Below are 18,467 nucleotides of genomic sequence, written 5' to 3'. Positions count from 1 at the left end.
GGACGCGCGGCTCCTTATATGGTATCCAAACCCCCACGGGAATCCCACAGCGGGATGATGATGTTTTGCCTCGTTCTGGTTTCCGAGTCAGGTGGGAAAACCCTAGCCTGACTCGGATCCGGGCTCTGGTAGTGACGTTCGGTAGGGTTCGGTTCTCTGAGAACCGAACCCGCTCATCTCTAATTCAGACCTGCGTTTTTTGATGCCCTGCAATCAGATAATTGCCGCCTACAGGGGGAGGGTATGAGGAATGTGCAAGCGGACGATCGCTTTCAGAGCAGAGCTGCACAAACATAAGTATGTGCAGTCTCTGCACAGCCCAGGACTTACGTAGCCGCTGCGAGTTTTTGCAGCTGATCGGGGCCGGAGCTGACGTCAGACACCCTCCCTGAAAACGGCTGATCCTTCCTGCGTTTTTCCGGACACTCCTGTAAAATGGTCAGTTGCCACTCACAAACGGCCTCTTCCTGTCAATCACCTTGCGATCGCCCGTGCAATAGTTTTTTTTCGCACCATCCCGTCGCTAGGCACAGATGCCCGATGCTATTGTATGATGCACTGGTGCATTGCGGTGCATGCGCATACGCAGTTCAAATCTGATCGCCCACTGTGCGAAAACGTACAGCAGCGATCAGCTCTGAATTACCCCGAGTTTGAGAACCTGTGACCTGGGATAATTAATGAAAAAGGGGATTTCAGAAGTGAAACTGTATAGAACATTAGTTATGCTGTAATATTAATAAAGTATTTTGAGATATTGCACAAAGTATGCTTTGTAAATTAGGTCTCCTTTTAGATTGTGGATGAAAGGCTGAAAGTGAACTAAAGATTATTTCCAGCTACAAGCAAATCCTTCCATAGAAATTTGCTTTAAATCGAAACCTTCAATCAGACTTGAAGCCATGGAGAAAATACTCTTCTCGGATTACTAAATCCCTGCTGCTGTTAAGTGGGACTAGTATGAGCACGTGTAGAAACTGATGATCTTCATAGACTAGAAAGTGGTGTTTTCTGTGGACTATGGGGTGATTCAGACCTGATCGCTCGCTAGCAGTTTTTTGGAGTCCTGCAATCAGATAGTCGCCGCCTACAAAGGAGAGTATTTTAGCTGTGCAAGTGTGCGATCGCATGTGCAGCTGTGCGGTACAAAAAAACATTGTGCAGTTTTTGAGTTACCCAGAACTTACTCAGCCACTGCGATCACTACAGCCTGTCCGGGGCCGCAATTGACGTCAGACACCCGCCCTGCAAACGCTTGGGAACACCTGCATTTCCCCAACCACTCCCTGATAACGGTCAGTTGCCACCCACAAACGCCTTCTTCCTGTCAATCACCTTGCGATCGGCTGTGCGAATGGATTCTTCGTAAAACCCATTGCACAGCAACGATCCGCTTTGTACCTGTGCGGTGTCTGCGCATTGCGGTGTATACGCATGCGCAGTTCTGACCTGATCGCAGTGCTGCAAAAAAAGCTAGCGTGCGATCAGGTCTGAATAACCCCCTAGGGAAGCTGAACAACAAAATTCATGGAGAAGAAACACCAAGGTTGATGATGAAACAGGGGGAGATGTATTAAACTTTCTAAAGAAAACACGTGGAAAATATGTCTACAGAAACCAATCATCTCCTAGATATTATGTATCAGTACATTCTATAAATGATTGCTAGAAACTGAAATGCTATGGCCAACTTCTCCACTTGTCCTATTTAGACTGTTTGGCACATCTCCCCCAAAGAGAGGTCATCAAAAGAACATGAAAACTCTTGTTCCAAGCACAAGTGGAGCAGGAATTTATGCCACAAAAGGAATGGGAAGGTATCCTGTTAGAAGCATGAAGCAGTCTTGGGCTGATTCTGAGTGGGATGCAGCTCCAGACGGACCTGTGTATTTATGGTGAGGGCCCTGGTGTAGATCCGGGCATTTCATTTTGCAAGGAATGTGATGCCAACTGTCAATCTGTGTACGCAGCAGCTCCTAACAACACGCCTGTGAAATTCCCATAAGACACAACATCGTCATGCGTATTTTTAGCCAGCCATCTGTTACATACCAGTCACAGTCACCGTCCAGGAACACCCCTTACATTTCTGATATGGTATGTACAAATCTGTGCTACACCTAAGGGTCTGATTCATGTTTGTAAGTAAAGCAAAAAAGCAATCAACTGGGCAAACCCATGATGCATTGCAGGTGGGCCAGAAATACCATGCAGAGATAGATTTGGGTGGGGTGTGTTCAAACTGAAATATAAATTGCAGTGCAAAAATAAATCTGTCTTACATTTGTGGTCTACATGCAAAAGCAGACAGTATTTACCCTGTAACTGAAATAGACAATGAGATTTGAGGAAATTTGATGATTTCTAAGGCAAACTACCATTAATGATGTAAAAAAATCTTTCCATGATCAATGAGTACAAAATAAATAAATAAAGAATATTTCCCCTGTATCTATAATAATAATGGATAATAGCCGCCACATATAAATGATACTCAAATATTAGTGCCCCCTGTACAGTTTGTAATAAATAATAGTGCCCCCACATAATGTATGATAAATAATAATGCTACTGATTACTATTATTAGATTAATTAAAATATAATTATTTTGGCAACAGTATAATTTATAATATTACTTCTCTCTAATATTTTTTAAAGTGTATAGGTATTTCTTATTACTTACCTACAATATTCTTCTTTATAATCTACTTGGAGAAAAAAAGAATACTCTATTGGGAGAAAAAAAAAAGAAACATAAATAATTTGGACTACATCCGAGGAACTCCAATCACAAATTAGTTAATGCTCAGTAAGCTTGCATACTTCATAGAAAGGTAGCCAATGAGGAGCAGTCTCTTATATCTGACAAGATAGAGACCACTCCCGATTGGCTGCTCTTTTCTTAAGTATCATCTCCTATATAATAGCCCAGAATTGTGACTCTGTGCCTGTGTGTATAATGCTGGGCGTGGCTAGGAGCTCTCATTGGGCGTTTCTTCCCCAATCAGCTGTGGATTGGGTGTGATAGACCATCACACCCAGTCCACAGCTGATTGGGGAAGAAACGCCCTCCCACACACACAGGTTACATCCAATGGGAGGCTCTGCCCTTTGGCTGCTGTGTGTTCCCAGAGCAGGATTAACAATGGGCTAATGGAGCTGTAGCTCCAGGTCCACACCCCAAAATAGGCCCACTGCATCTGCAGCAACATACCCTTCAACAATTTACACATAAAAATCACTACAAATTCGAAAAAGGGGCATGGCCATGGGAAAATGGTGTGTCCACGCCCCTTTTCCTATACTTTCAATGGAAGTTTGGAGAGCCAAAAATCGGTACAGACCATAAAAAAAGGTACTGTACCTGCCAAAAAGGTACAGTTTGAGGGTATGCCACTGCATCTGCAGCAAGTCTTTGCACTGTAAATAGGGGGGTGGAAATCCTTTTACTGCAGCATCCTATGTCCTGCTGCCAGTCTGCTTGCCCCCTCCGGCATCAACAATCCCCACTCCCTAGCCATTGTGAAGGTGGAACAAAAGCTGCTGCGGCCACCGGCATAGATGTGTATGAAAGCGGCGCAGCGGAAGGCTTTCATAGCCCTCCCTGCGCCGCATACTCTCTGAGCCCTGGAGCCTCCTCTGCGTGTGATGTCACAGAAGTGCCTCCCCGCAACAGACGCACCCAGATCCCCAGAGGCCCTGACTCCACAACACAGCACCTGGGCTGCCGGCCTGGAAGCCCCGAGATGGCTAATGTAACGGATAGAGTGGGTGATAGCATGGAGGGTAATGTCTGGACACTGAATCAATGTAAAAGGTGACAGTGCTGTGCAGTGCAGTGCAGAGGGTGTGCAGTGTCACTGACACTGCATAGCACTCTCACCTTTTACATTGATCGAGCCAGTCAGTCAGTTCTGCCAGCCAGTCACTTTTGTTAGCCCCAGTGTCCCAACGCGCCGCATTACAGCGAAGTAGACGCACTAAATAAACTACAGCTCCCAGCAGCCCTAAGCGCCAAAACATTCCATGCATCTTCTTCCCTGTAATGCGGCGCATTGGGACACCGGCGCTAACAATAGTGACTGGCTGCTTGGCTGCTGTGCAAGTCTCTGGGAAAGCCACTGCCAAAGGGAGAAGCAGGAGAAGCATTACCGACTCCTCCCCCACTCGCAGTACATACGGGCCCCATCTGTGGCAACCCCACACACCCCCTTCACCACCCGTGGTGGCTCCAAACCCTCTCCCCCACCCGCAGCACCATTGCACCCACCCCACCCCTACCTGCGGCACCCCTGCAACCACTCCTCCCTCACCCGCAGTGGCTCCGGACCCCCTCCCCCACCCGTGGCACCAATGCACCAGCCCCTCCCCCACCCGCAACTGCCCCTCCCCTGCCCACAACCGCTCCTCCCCCACCCGTGTCTCCCCTGGACCCCATCAGCATCTCCCCTGCACCTGCCACTCCCCCAACCACAGCACCTACTAGGTGATTCATCAAGCCCTGTGTGTGCTGTTTACACCATTGCAAGGGGCTACGACCCCTTAACCATTGCACACCCTTTGCCGTGCAATATTTAACCACTCACACAATTATGATTGGAGGTAATACACCATATAATAAAAATATTGCACGCACCAAGGGCGTGCAAGGGTTAAGGGGGCGTAGCCCCTTACGACGGTGTGAATAGCGCCCGTAGGGCGCGATGAATCACCTAGTTTATTACAAAACTCTTAAATTGTATTTATTTATTTTTACATTTCATTATTGAAAGACAAGATAACTAAAACTGCATTAGGTTTGAGCTACTTCATTCATCTCACAACCACCTCAGTTTTTCTGTCTTTCTTTTGTCCTTTTTCCTGCGATTTCCAAAGCACATACTGTATTTATTAGAGATGTGCACCGGACATTTTTCGGGTTTTGTGTTTTGGTTTTGGGTTCGGTTCCTCGGCCGTGTTTTGGATTCGGACGCGTTTTGGCAAAACCTCCCTGAAATTTTTTTTGTCGGATTCGGGTGTGTTTTGGATTCGAGTGTTTTTTTTCAAAACACCCTCAAAAACAGCTTAAATCATAGAATTTGGGGGTAATTTTGATCCCGTAGTATTATTAACCTCAATAACCATAATTTCCACTCATTTCCAGTCTATTCTGAACACCTCACACCTCACAATATTATTTTTAGTCCTAAAATTTGCACCAAGGTCGCTGGATGACTAAGCTAAGCGACCCAAGTGGCCGGCACAAACACCTGGCCCATCTAGGAGTGGCACTGCAGTGTTAGACAGGATGGCACTTAAAAATTTAGCCCCAAACATCACATGATGCAGAGATAAATAAAAAAAAAAAGAGGTGCAAGTTGGAATTGTCCTTGGGCCCACCACCCACCCTTATGTTGTATAAACAGGACTTGCACACTTTAACAAACCCATCATTTCAGTGACAGGGTCTGCCACACGACTGTGGCTGAAATGACTGGTTGGTTTGGGCCCCCACCAAAAAAGAAGCAATCAATCTCTCCTTGCACAAACTAGCTCTACAGAGGCAAGATGTCCACCTCCTCCTCATCATCCGATTCCTCACCCCTTTCACTGTGTACATCCCCCTCCTCACAGATTATTAATTCGTCCCCACTGGAATCCACCATCTCAGGTCCCTGTGTACTTTCTGGAGGCAATTGCTGGTGAATGTCTCCATTTTGATGAACATCATCTTCTCCACATTTTCTGGAAGTAACCTCGTACGCCGATTGCTGACAAGGTGACCGGCTGCACTAAACACTCTTTCGGAGTACACACTGGAGGGGGGGCAACTTAGGTAAAATAAAGCCAGTTTGTGCAAGGGCCTCCAAATTGCCTCTTTTTCCTGCCAGTACACGTACGGACTGTCTGACGTGCCTACTTGGATGCGGTCCCTCATATAATCCTCCACCATTCTTTCAATGGTAACAGAATCATATGCAGTGACAGTAGACGACATGTCAGTAATCGTTGGCAGGTCCTTCAGTCCGGACCAGATGTCAGCACTCGCTCCAGACTGCCCTGCATCACCGCCAGCGGGTGGGTTTGGAATTCTTAGCCTTTTCCTCGCAGCCCCAGTTGCGGGAGAATGTGAAGGAGGAGCTGTTGGCGGGTCACATTCCGCTTGACTTGACAAGTGTCTCACCAGCAGGTCTTTGAACCTCTGCAGACTTGTGTCTGCTGGAAAGAGAGATACAATGTACGCTTTAAACCTAGGATCGAGCACGGTGGCCAAAATGTAGTGCTCTGATTTCAACAGATTGACCACCTGTGAATCCTGGTTAAGCGAATTAAGGGCTCCATCCACAAGTCCCACATGCCTAGCGGAATCGCTACGTTTTAGCTCCTCCTTCAATCTCTCCAGCTTCTTCTGCAAAAGCCTGATGAGGGGAATGACCTGACTCAGGCTGGCAGTGTCTGAACTGACTTCACGTGTGGCAAGTTCAAAGGGTTGCAGAACCTTGCACAACATTGAAATCATTCTCCACTGCGCTTGAGTCAGGTGCATTCCCCCTCCTTTGCCTCTATCGTAGGTAGATGTATAGGTTTGAATGGCCTTTTGCTGCTCCTCCATCCTCTGAAGCATATAGAGGGTTGAATTCCACCTCGTTACCACCTCTTGCTTCAGCTGATGGCGGGGCAGGTTCAGGAGTGTTTGCTGGTGCTCCAGTCTTTGGCACGCGGTGGCTGAATGCCGAAAGTGGCCCGCAATTCTTCGGGCCACCGACAGCATCTCTTGCACGCCCCTGTCGTTTTAAAAAAAATTCTGCATCACCAAATTCAATGTATGTGCAAAACATGGGACATGCTGGAATTTGCCCACATGTAATGCACGCACAATATTGGTGGCATTGTCCGATGTCACAAATCCCCAGGAGAGTCCAATTGGGGTAAGCCATTCTGCGATGATGTTCCTCAGTTTCCGTAAGAGGTTGTCAGCTGTTGCCTCTTATGGAAAGCGGTGATACAAAGCGTAGCCTGCCTAGGAACGAGTTGGCGTTTGCGAGATGCTGCTACTGGTGCCGCCGCTGCTGTTGTTGCTGCGGGAGGCAATACATCTACCCAGTGGGCTGTCACAGTCATATAGTCCTGAGTCTGCCCTGCTCCACTTGTCCACATGTCCGTGGTTAAGTGGACATTGGGTACAACTGCATTTTTTAGGACACTGGTGACTCTTTTTCTGACGTCTGTGTACATTCTCGGTATCGCCTGCCTAGAGAAATGGAACCTAGATGGCATTTGGTACCGGGGACACAGTACCTCCAGCAATTCTCTAATTCCCTGTGAATTAACGGTGGATACCGGACACACGTTTAACCCCACCGCAGCTGCCAAGACCTGAGTTATCCGCTTTGCAGCAGGATGACTGCTGTGATATTTCATCTTCCTCGCAAAGGACTGTTGGACAGTCAATTGCTTACTGGAAGTAGTACAAGTGGTCTTCTGACTTCCCCTCTGGGATGACGATCGACTCCCAGTAGAAACAACAGCAGCGCCAGCAGCAGTAGGCGTTACACTCAAGGATGCATCGGAGGAATCCCAGGCAGCAGAGGACTCATCAGACTTGCCAGTGACATGGCCTGCAGGACTATTGGCTTTCCTGTCTAAGGAGGAAATTGACACTGAGGGAGTTGGTGGTGTGGTTTGCAGGAGCTTGGTTACAAGAGGAAGGGATTTAGTTGTCAGTGGACTGCTTCCGCTGTCACCCAAAGTTTTTGAACTTGTCAATGACTTCTGATGAATGCGCTCCAGGTGACGTATAAGGGAGGATGTTCCTAGGTGGTTAACGTCCTTACCCCTACTTATTACAGCTTGACAAAGGCAACACACGGCTTGACACCTGTTGTCCGCATTTTTGTTAAAATAATTCCACACCGAAGAGGTGATTTTTTTTTTGTAATTTGACCAGGCATGTCAATGGCCATATTCGTCCCATGGACAATAGGTGTCTCCCCGGGTGCCTGACTTAAACAAACCACCTCACAATCAGAATCCTCCTTGTCAATTTCCTCCTCAATGCCAGCAACACCCATATCCTCATCCTGGTGTACTTCAATAGTGACATCTTCAATTTGACTATCAGGAACTGGACTGTGGGTGCTCCTTCCAGCAATTGCAGGGGCGTGCAAATGGTGGAAGGCGCCACCTCTTCCCATCCAGTGTTGGGAAGGTCAGGCATCGCAACCGACACAATTGGACTCTCCTTGGGGATTTGTGATTTAGAAGAACGTACAGTTCTTTGCTGTGCTTTTGCCAGCTTAAGTCTTTTCATTTTTCTAGCGGGAGGATGAGTGCTTCCATCCTCATGTGAAGCTGAACCACTAGCCATGAACATAGGCCAGGGCCTCAGCCGTTCCTTGCCACTCCACCTCGTAAATGGCATATTGGCAAGTTTACACTTCTCATCAGATACATTCAATTTTGATTTTTGGGTCATTTTACTGAACTTTTGTTTTTTGGATTTTACATGCTCTCTACTATGACATTGGGCATCGGCCTTGGCAGACGACGTTGATGGCATTTCATCGTCTTGGCCATGACCAGTGGCAGCAGCTTCAGCATGAGGTGGAAGTGGATCTTGATCTTTCCCTATTTTACCCTCCACATTTTTGTTCTCCATTTTTTAATGTGTGGAATTATATGCCAGTAATATATCAATAGCAATGGCCTACTGTACTGTACTATATATGTATACTGTTGGTCACCAAAATGCTGCACTGTAATACTAGAAGCTATAGAAAACTATATATATTATTGTATATATCAGTACAGAGCGGTGTAACTGTGACCCATGTGTCCTGACAAGCAGTATAGAAGCTATAGAAAAGTATATATATTATTGTATATATCAGTACAGAGCAGTGTAACTGTGACACATGTGTCCTGACAAGCAGTATAGAAGCTATAGAAAATAAGAAAAGTATATATATTATTGTATATATCAGTACAGAGCGGTGTAACTGTGACCCATGTTTCCTGACAAGCAGTATAGAAGCTATAGAAAAGTATATATATTATTGTATATATCAGTACAGAGCAGTGTAACTGTGACCCATGTGTCCTGACAAGCAGTATAGAAGCTATAGAAAAGTATATATATTATTGTATAAATCAGTACAGAGCAGTGTAACTGTGACCATGTGTCCTGACAAGCAGTATAGAGGCTATAGAAAAGTATATATATTATTGTATATATCAGTACAGAGCAGTGTATCTGTGACCATGTGTCCTGACAAGCAGTATAGAAGCTATAGAAAAGTATATATATTACTGTATATATCAGTACAGAGCGGTGTAACTGTGACCATGTGTCCTGACAAGCAGTATAGAAGCTATAGAAAAGTATATATTATTGTATATATCAGTACAGAGCAGTGTAACTGTGACCATGTGTCCTGACAAGCAGTATAGAAGCTATAGAAAAGTATATATATTATTGTATATATCAGTACAGAGCGGTGTAACTGTGACCTATGTGTGTCCTGACAAGCAGTATATAAGCTATAGAAAAGTATTTATATTATTGTATATATCAGTACAGAGCAGTGTAACTGTGACCATGTGTCCTGACAAGCAGCATAGAAGCTATAGAAAAGTATATATTATTATATACTGGTGGTCCCCAGTCCCCACAATGCAGCACACTGATCAGATATTTGCAGCACACTGAGCACAGATATGGAGCGTTTTCAGGCAGAGAACGTAGATATTTTCAGCACACTGAACACAGATTATTTGCAGCACACTGAGCACAGATATTTTCAGCACACTGAGCACAGATTACGGAGCTTTTCAGGGAGAGAACGCAGCCACGTCCTCTCCATTCAATTTCCAAAGCACGAGTGAAAATGTCGTCGACGCTCCTTATATAGAATACGAATCTCGCGAGAATCCGACAGCGCGATGATGACGTTCAGGCGCGTTCTGGTTAACCGAGCAAGGTGGGAGGATCCGAAGCTGCCTCGGAATCGTGTAAAATGGTTGAAGTTCGGGGGGGTTCGGATCCCGAGGAACCGAACCCGCTCATCTCTAGTATTTATACATTGATTAGTGTTTTATTTGATTATCTCCTCGTTTGGAACAGGTAACACTCATTAGTTAATTCAAATCCCACGGAATAGTCTGGAAAAAACTATAGTCCAAAGTATAACAGTATAAGTAGCTGATACACAAAACATGAGGACAACACAGAACCCAGAGATCAAAATCCCAATTTTTCAGTGACAGAAGCTGATTGTTTGGTTCTTTACCTCTCTCCAGACTTTGATAAATCAGACCCTTACTGTATTTCATAATTGATGCCAGAAGACAGAACCTGAAATATTTATTGGTCTACTTATTATGTACTCTGATTATTGTAAATCATTAATAATTTGGTTTATTTCATTTGTTTAGGTTTGTTTTATAAATGACAATCAAAAACGCAAGTGATTCTTCATGAGTGATTCAATAACATCATTATTTTGAAGTTTTAGTTGAGAACTGTCTATAAATATACTCTAAATAATTACATAAAGGAATATTTAAAATTACATTTACTGTATAGCATAGACGTCAATAGAATTGATTAAGTAGATAGCCAATGTATTAAAGTTGTATAGTGATATAGAAGTGTTTTCTTAAATGTCAGTCAATACATTGATGCAGTATGTAAACTAAAACACAATGTAACATGACGATACACAACAAAAAAATAACACTGTAGATGAAGTCTCCTTGTGGATTTAAAGGTCAGAACACTGTGGTTTAATAAGAGCTCTCCATAGTTTAATTATGTACTCACTAGTAAGGATTTTATATGTCAATACGCCACTTTTAGTGGAAACTGTATTGTTTAAATTAACAATGGCAGTGTTTTTTTGAAAAAAAAATTTTTTACGTTGATTCATTTATACTAGTATTTGAAGAGTCACATACAGTATTCAAACATTGGAGTTTTCTTATAGGAAGGTGAAGTGTTCAACCATAATGTATCACTGATCAAGCAGATGAATCAAAGGAGTTTTTTCCTAGCATCAATTCACATTTCTCTGAATAATATTTCCTTTTCATCTGAAGAAATATATCCTCTTGAGCCATTTAGACCTTGAGCAAAATAAAAATAATAATTAATTGGGCTTATGACAGAAGACAAACTAGGGGCCAGATGTAATGACTTCCGAGTTGGCCAGAGGTGCGGGTTCCCTGCCAAACTGTGATGTTTTCTTAAAGCAGCATAATGTGAATTGGGGATACTATTGCGTAGCCACACCCCTTTCTTTTTGAGACCAGGCCCCTTTTTTGCAGCTGTCCCTTTATTTTCAAGGCACTGGGGGGGGGGGGGGAATGTTCCACCACCTCTCTAGAACCACTTTAAGCACTGGCCACAAGATTCACTTCTGCTTGCCCACATATTTTATGATTGGCAGCCACCAGCACTGGTTTTGCTTATTACTCTGACCATAAATTATTTGAATTGGTCTTGGACCACCAACCCAGGGCACCCCTGCAAGTGCCCTGAGGCACATCAGTGAGGCATGGAACCCAGTTTGGGAACCACTGATATACTATTTAAACCTAAGTTATACTGAAGCATTTATTGGCCAAGTAAGGCACAGTACAGGGGAAAAGGTTGTACATTTGTTCTGTTGCTGTGCCTAATGTCGCTGCAAAATATAATCAGATAGATTATTGGCATGCACAACGTATCCAAGCCTGTCAGAGAGACATAATTAAACCTAAAGATTGCATTGGCAACACCCAACTTGGCACGCACCACTGCTCAGATGGCAGAAAGCACCTAACCCTAGTCCACACCACCCCCTTGTACCAGGGCCTAACCAATCATCATATTTTTGTGACCCTGTATTCAGACTGATAGCAAGAAGATCTGTCCATAGAAAGCACAGTGTTGTAGCATTTTATTACTTAAAGCAAAAACAACACAGTCATTGGGGGCCCTGAGATTTAGATTTACAGAAGGAGAGCAAACTTGGAGGTACTCTGTTCATGAGTAAGGAGTGGTATAGCTTTCCCAGTAAGCCATCAGAATGACAGTCTATGCATGGTGGTAGCAGGGTGTAGGGTTAGGGTGTGTACACACGGTGAGATTTTTTCTTTCGATTTTGACTATATATCTCACATAAACCAAAATCTCACATAAGCCAAAATCGTAAGCAAACATAGTCCATATCTCAAGAAAAGTTAGTCAAAATCTGTGCTATCTGGGCTCCAGGGAGTTCAAGGCAAATAGCAAGTGAAAATTGGGCATAGCAAGGATCTCACCGTGTGTACACACCCTTGGCATGTGCCCAAATGCAGCAGAAGTTTCCAGCTTATTGTACTGTACAGTATATATAAAGAATATGAGTCTTCCTATTATGTAACCTCCAGAGTTCTGTATGCTTCAGGTTCTCTTATGGGAAGGAGAATGTCCTGTGGTCCGGCATGGACACAATAGGGATAACTAGAGATGTTTCAAAGAATTTCTCAAACCAGTTCTATGGGCTGATTCAGAGTCCCAAGCAAAGTGACTGTAGTTGGGGAAGCCTGTTTTACTACTGTATGCTAATTCAAGTATCCATGCAACTAACAATGGGGATGTGCAAATGGAAAGCCACACCACCCATTGATTTTACAACATCCACTAAAAGCATCTTTGCGCTTGCACCAGCCCCATGCTAGATGCAAGAGATCCATCAGGAAAAGGATTCCCTTCTCCATATACCTGGCACATGCAATCTCTGTGCCACCACCCAGTTCACATCCGAAATGCTGTCTTTCATAGATGGACAGATCCAGTCAAGTTGCATCCAACTCAGTATAGGACACAAATATAAAAAAAATGCATAAATTCACTTCTGCGCATACACTCTATATAAAAACTTGCTGACTAAGCATCGACACCCTAAAGAGACACTTTGGGGTATATTCAATAAGAGTCAGATCCATTCTGACGTGCAGTTGTCGGAATGGATCTGACAACCCCTATTCAATGGACGGCCTCATCCAACTGTCGGATTTGGACGTACATAGGGAACCGCCCTGCCACTGCTGTCAGCTGCTGCAGATGCGCTGACAGCAGCGACCAGGTGCGCAGATGGCAGCGGGATAGAGTGGAACAACGGTGGTGGTAAGCTGGGCAGCAGGGGGAAGCAGAGATCAGCGGCGGCAGGAGGAGCTGGCTGCAGGGAGAGATGTGCCTGCCGGCGGCGGGGAGAGCACAGATCGGCGGCCGGCGGGAGGAGCTGGCTGTGGGGTAACATGTCTGCGGCGGCGGGGGGGAGGCGCTGCAGGAAGAGAGGTGCCTGGCCGGGGGACCTCTCTCCCTGCTGCGCCTCTGCCGCAGACATGTCCCCCTACAGCCAGCTCCTCCCACCGGCCATCAATCTCAGCTCCCCCAGCCGCCTGCAGCACCGCTTGTCTTCTCACCTCAATCCGACTTGTTTTCAAGTCGGATTGAGTTTATCGGAAAAGGGGCCAAAACCTGTCAGATTTGGCACCATTTCCGACAGAAGCATTTGAATCAGCGACTATTCCGCCAATCCACGTGTTTTCCGACAAGTCGGGAACTCCTGACTTGTCAGAAAAAATCAGCCTCTATTGAATAGGTTGGAACCCCTTCCGACATATTTCTAGGGGGTTATTCAGGCCTGATCGCACGCTAGTTTTTTTCGCTGTGTTGCGATCAGGTCAGAACTGCACATGCATATGCACCGCAATGCACAGGCGCATCGCTCGTGTACAAAGTGGATCATTGCTGTGCGATGGGTTTTACGAAGAATCCATTTGCACAGCCGATCGCAAGAAGATTGACAAGAAGAAGGCGTTTTGTGGGTGTCAACTAACCATTTTCTGGGAGTGGCTGGAAAACGCAGGCGTTTCCAAGTGTTTGCAGAGCGGCATGTCTGACGTCAATTCCAGTCCCGGACTGGCTGAAGTGATCGCAGCGGCTGAGTAAGTCCTGGGCTACTCAGAAACTGCAAAAGATCTTTTTGTACTGCTCGGCTGTACGTGCGTTCACACACTTGCACAGCTAAAATACAGTCCCCTGTAGGCGGCGACTATCTGATCACAGCGCTGCAAAAAAACTGCTAGCGAGCAATCAGGTCTGAATTAAGCCAATAGTCTCTCTAAATAAAGACATATACATTTGAGCAAAATGAAGAGCATTTTACCACAATTAAGCTATAGGGAATGTTTTCCATATAAACAAATAAATAGATGTTAAAAATAGTATACTATATAGTCATTTATGATTACACTTGGTCAATACCATTTACCTTATATTTACTTTTAACATCTTTTAAAATGTACTGTAACTAATTTGAAAAAATGCTGGCCTATCTGAAACATCTCCGGCCACAGCAAACTAACATTGTACAAGGGAAAACTGTAACAGCCAGAGAGTAATAAGATTCACCTACAGTTTGTCTAGAATGTAAATATTTAATCAATAAGTCAGTTTGTGGCATTATGTGGCTACTTTTCATAAACCTTTTCAGATGTAAGGATATTATGTCTTCCTAATTAACATACATCAAGTTTAAGTCAGATTTGCCAATAAAAATCAATGCAAAAAATAATAATAATAATAATAATAATAACAACATAAATGTCTTTAATTTATAGGAAAATTTATGGTTTAATAATTCCCATATCGTAATGATATGGGAGACAACTAAACACTACTCGCCTTAGATAATTAACAGTACTTTTGGAAAATGGAAGACAAAGTAGTTGGCATAACATTAAATTAACTGTTCTTGAAAATTAATACAATAGTTAAAAAAAAGTTTGCTATTTATTTGTTAAGATAGAAATACTACTAATCATTTTGGTATATTTGTTTAAGACAACTGAGAATAAGAAATTGTCATACTGAATGCTTTATAACAAGGCTTTGTTTACAAATCTATAATTGAAAAGTGCATAATGAGCTTTAGTTGCTTACTGGCAGTGTAATTTGGTTCTGTTTTATGAGTTGCCAGTTTCAATAAATACTTTATTTCATGCTCCTTTTATGGTACAAATGGGATTAAGATTATTAGTGCTGTCCTACTACTCTGCTGTGGGTTCATACTAAAGAGCTTTTAAATTCACAGTAATGTAGACAGAATAAACAAATGTACATAACATGAAGGGTCTTTTGTTGTAAACGGGTATATATTGGTTTTAGAATGGAAATATGTCCTCAAGAATGTTAAATAGTAATAGTAATAATTCAGTTTGACAACTACTATCAGCACAATGCACATTTGTTTCATATGCAATGAATGAAGGCTGTACTGATAAAGGCCCTCATTCCGAGTTGTTCGCTCGTTAGCTGCTTTTAGCAGCATTGCACACGCTAGGCCGCTGCCCTCTTGGAGTGTATCTTAGCATAGCAGAATTGCGAACGAAAGATTAGCAGAATTGCGAATAGAAAATTCTTAGCAGTTTCTGAGTAGCTCCAGACTTACTCCTACACTGCGATCAGCTCAGCCCGTTCCGTTCCTGGTTTGATGTCACAAACACGCCCTGCGTTTGGCCAGCCACTCCACCGTTTCTCCAGACACTCCCGCGTTTTATCCTGGCACGCCTGCGTTTTTCCGCACACTCCCAGAAAACGGTCAGTTTCCGCCCAGAAACACCCACTTCCTGTCAATCACACTCCGATCACTTCAACGATGAAAATTCTTCGTTCGGACGTGAGTAAATCTACTAAGTTTTGTGCTAAAATACTTAGCGCATTTTTGCCTTAATCACTCCGTTGCGAAAATCGGCAACGAGAAAACAACTCGGAATGACCCCCAAAATACAGTGACATTTCACCACAATAATGACATGTATATGTGCTGTTATTGTGAGGATGTATTTATGTTATATTGCAGGGCTGTCCATCCCTGAAACAGTCGTTCAGATGCACAAATCTAGCAGGTCTGTAGATTATATTATATTTAAAGAGAGATTGGATTGCTATATTAGCCATGTAGAACACAATATAGGATAGTCCCTGATAGGGATAATGTATCAGGTCATTGCTTCTATAATGTAACATGGTAAGGAATGATGTTTCATAAATAACATTCAAACACTATAAACTCTAGTGCTGCTATTCTGTTTATGACTATCTAGTATTAGGACTAGGAGTGTTATGTGCTTTACATTAATCTCATACTGAATTGCATTGCAGGCTTCTTTTGGAGTATTAAATCTGGGGGATATAGTTAATATCCCGGCACCTGATGGTCAGAATCCTGATGGATCCCAATGGATAAGTACTGGGGTTGGGGTTAGGTTTATCTTTATGCATTAGGGAAAGGTTTAGGGATAGGCTGCAGGGGGGCATTAGGGTTAGGTTGCAGGAGAAGTGAGTTAGGGTGTGAGAGGGGTGGGTTAGGGTTAGGGTTAAAATAATTACCAAAATACATCAGGACAGCACAGTTGGCCATCAGTTCTGATCACAAGTACAGTATGTTACTGAAAATATTTTTCATAATATACAGCAGATTCTTTACTTTTACTCATTCTCCAGTCCAGACCTTATATGAAGTGGGAATTGGGCACCGTATTTGTTGCTATGAACAAGGCAGACAACCTGGTTCATTGGGACAAAATAAAATGATCGGTGTGCTGCATTAAAATGACCTCCAGTGGTTGTGCTAATCATCAAAACTGGCAGACGTACAAATTGTTAATAAAGTATGTGCAAAAAACAGGAGCAATAGCACTGAATAAAAATGTGCTCCGCTGCATCATTTTACATCATGAATGATCACACTGACTAAATACAGTATTATGGGCTGATGTGGAGTTGAATATACATCTGTTTGTAGAGGGTACTGTATATTGCATATCTCGTAACCAAGCACAGGTAATACAGAGTGATATAAAACGGTGGTTGCTCAAAACAATTTATTGGTTTTTCACAGATGCATGAAAGATGCCCTAGCTCCCGCTAAGGTACACAAACCTGACACAGGTAAGCGGTCATCACATGAGTGTTACTCAAGCTACCACCATGGAGAGTATTGAATAGCACTCTTCACCAGACACTGAAACCACACTTACAAGATCCACAGTTATTACATACATGTAGTATGGGCCTCTCTAAGCATGTGAATTCATAGAGCACAGAGATAACACTGATGAATGTTTAAGATTTATTGAGAAAATAACTCCAGGATTATGTTACAAAGAAAAGCAAAGGTAAATAAGCAAGACATACAATTATGATATGTACACATTGATTTCATGTAAACAAAAAGGAAAAAAAGTCAGAAAAACCTAAATAATCTTACTGTGAGGTTTTATGGTAATTCTGAGTGGGGGAGACCACAGGAACAGAGATGGAACTCATTCTAAGCACAAAGCTACTACCTTGGAGAGCGAATACTCAGCAGTCTCTGCTTTTGAGCCATACAGTTCCACAAGCACTCCTTCCTCACTAACCCCCATCATCCAGGTTGAAAAAAGACTGTTTTTTTTTTGTTTTCACAAAGTCTGTGTAGATGAAAATTAGGCTTGCCTCTCAAGCACACTAAACTCACATATTTTGGGTGGATTTATAACCCCCCAAACTGGATAGGTTTTATGGCAGGAAGACTGACACTCTCCTATCCTTTGTCTGTGTCCAAGGCCAGAGTAGGGGCTCCCCTACTGTGACAAGCAAACACTGTCCCAGGATGTTCAATCTTCAAAAGATTCTAGTTCCCACCTCATAAAGGCTTACAGTAGACAATGCAGACCTAGTTTGAAACTAGCAAAACAGACATTCATGAAATATACATTTTAGGAGAACTATAATAATCATGGTCACGGTCATAGTACCAGGGCCTGATTATGGGTTCCAGCTGTCCTTGGCTAATACAGAAGTGGCCACTCCTCCTTCCCCATCCCCCACCACCAATTTTTTCACTCATATTCAGCTAAAAAATGTTAACTATGTGTCAAAATTGACCACAAATTCAATTATTGTTTGCTGATACTAATTGTTGTTTTTCTTCTTACTTCTTTAGGTCTTCACAGAGGCAACTGCAGGATTAGTGAAAAAATTATTTTTGGGGGGGATTAACACCCCAGCTCCCGGTGCAAATAAAAAATGAATTAAGTACCTATTCGTACATCAGCTGCACACACTAAAGGATTGGCAAGATCCCCAAAGGTACAAGAACAAGAAGATAATAGTATATTGCACTTGATGAACTGAATAAATATATATTAAATAAAAATAAAAATAAATGTGTGTCTGCTTTTACTCATAGAACTTTTTTTCATAATTAAAACATATATTTATATTTTAATTGATACTATAATAACACACATAAAATATAGCATGAGATTCAAGGAGTGAATTAATATGCTCCAAACACACTGATAGGAAACACTCTAAATGTCCTTTTTGCGCTGTTAAATGAATGGCAAAAGTATATTCTGTAATGCTAAACAGACCCGTCTAATGTTACATAAAGTGCATCAAGCTGCAACA

General features: G+C 43.1%; 1 long non-coding RNA gene across 2 annotated transcripts in view; it reads left to right on the top strand.

Moving 5' to 3' along the window:
• The window catches only part of LOC134928243 (uncharacterized), a 377,506-nt gene extending 359,357 nt beyond the window's left edge, over positions 1–18,149 (top strand). For both annotated transcript variants that reach the window (XR_010177865.1, XR_010177864.1), the window contains 2 exons: positions 16,912–16,961; positions 17,998–18,149. This is a non-coding gene — a long non-coding RNA (uncharacterized LOC134928243). The remainder of the gene's footprint in view (positions 1–16,911; positions 16,962–17,997) is intronic.
• Positions 18,150–18,467: the final 318 nt, after the last annotated feature.

This window comes from Pseudophryne corroboree, chromosome 5 (genome assembly GCF_028390025.1).
Source record: "Pseudophryne corroboree isolate aPseCor3 chromosome 5, aPseCor3.hap2, whole genome shotgun sequence".
Taxonomy (NCBI): domain Eukaryota; kingdom Metazoa; phylum Chordata; class Amphibia; order Anura; family Myobatrachidae; genus Pseudophryne; species Pseudophryne corroboree.
This window is presented reverse-complemented; position numbering and strand designations above follow the sequence as displayed.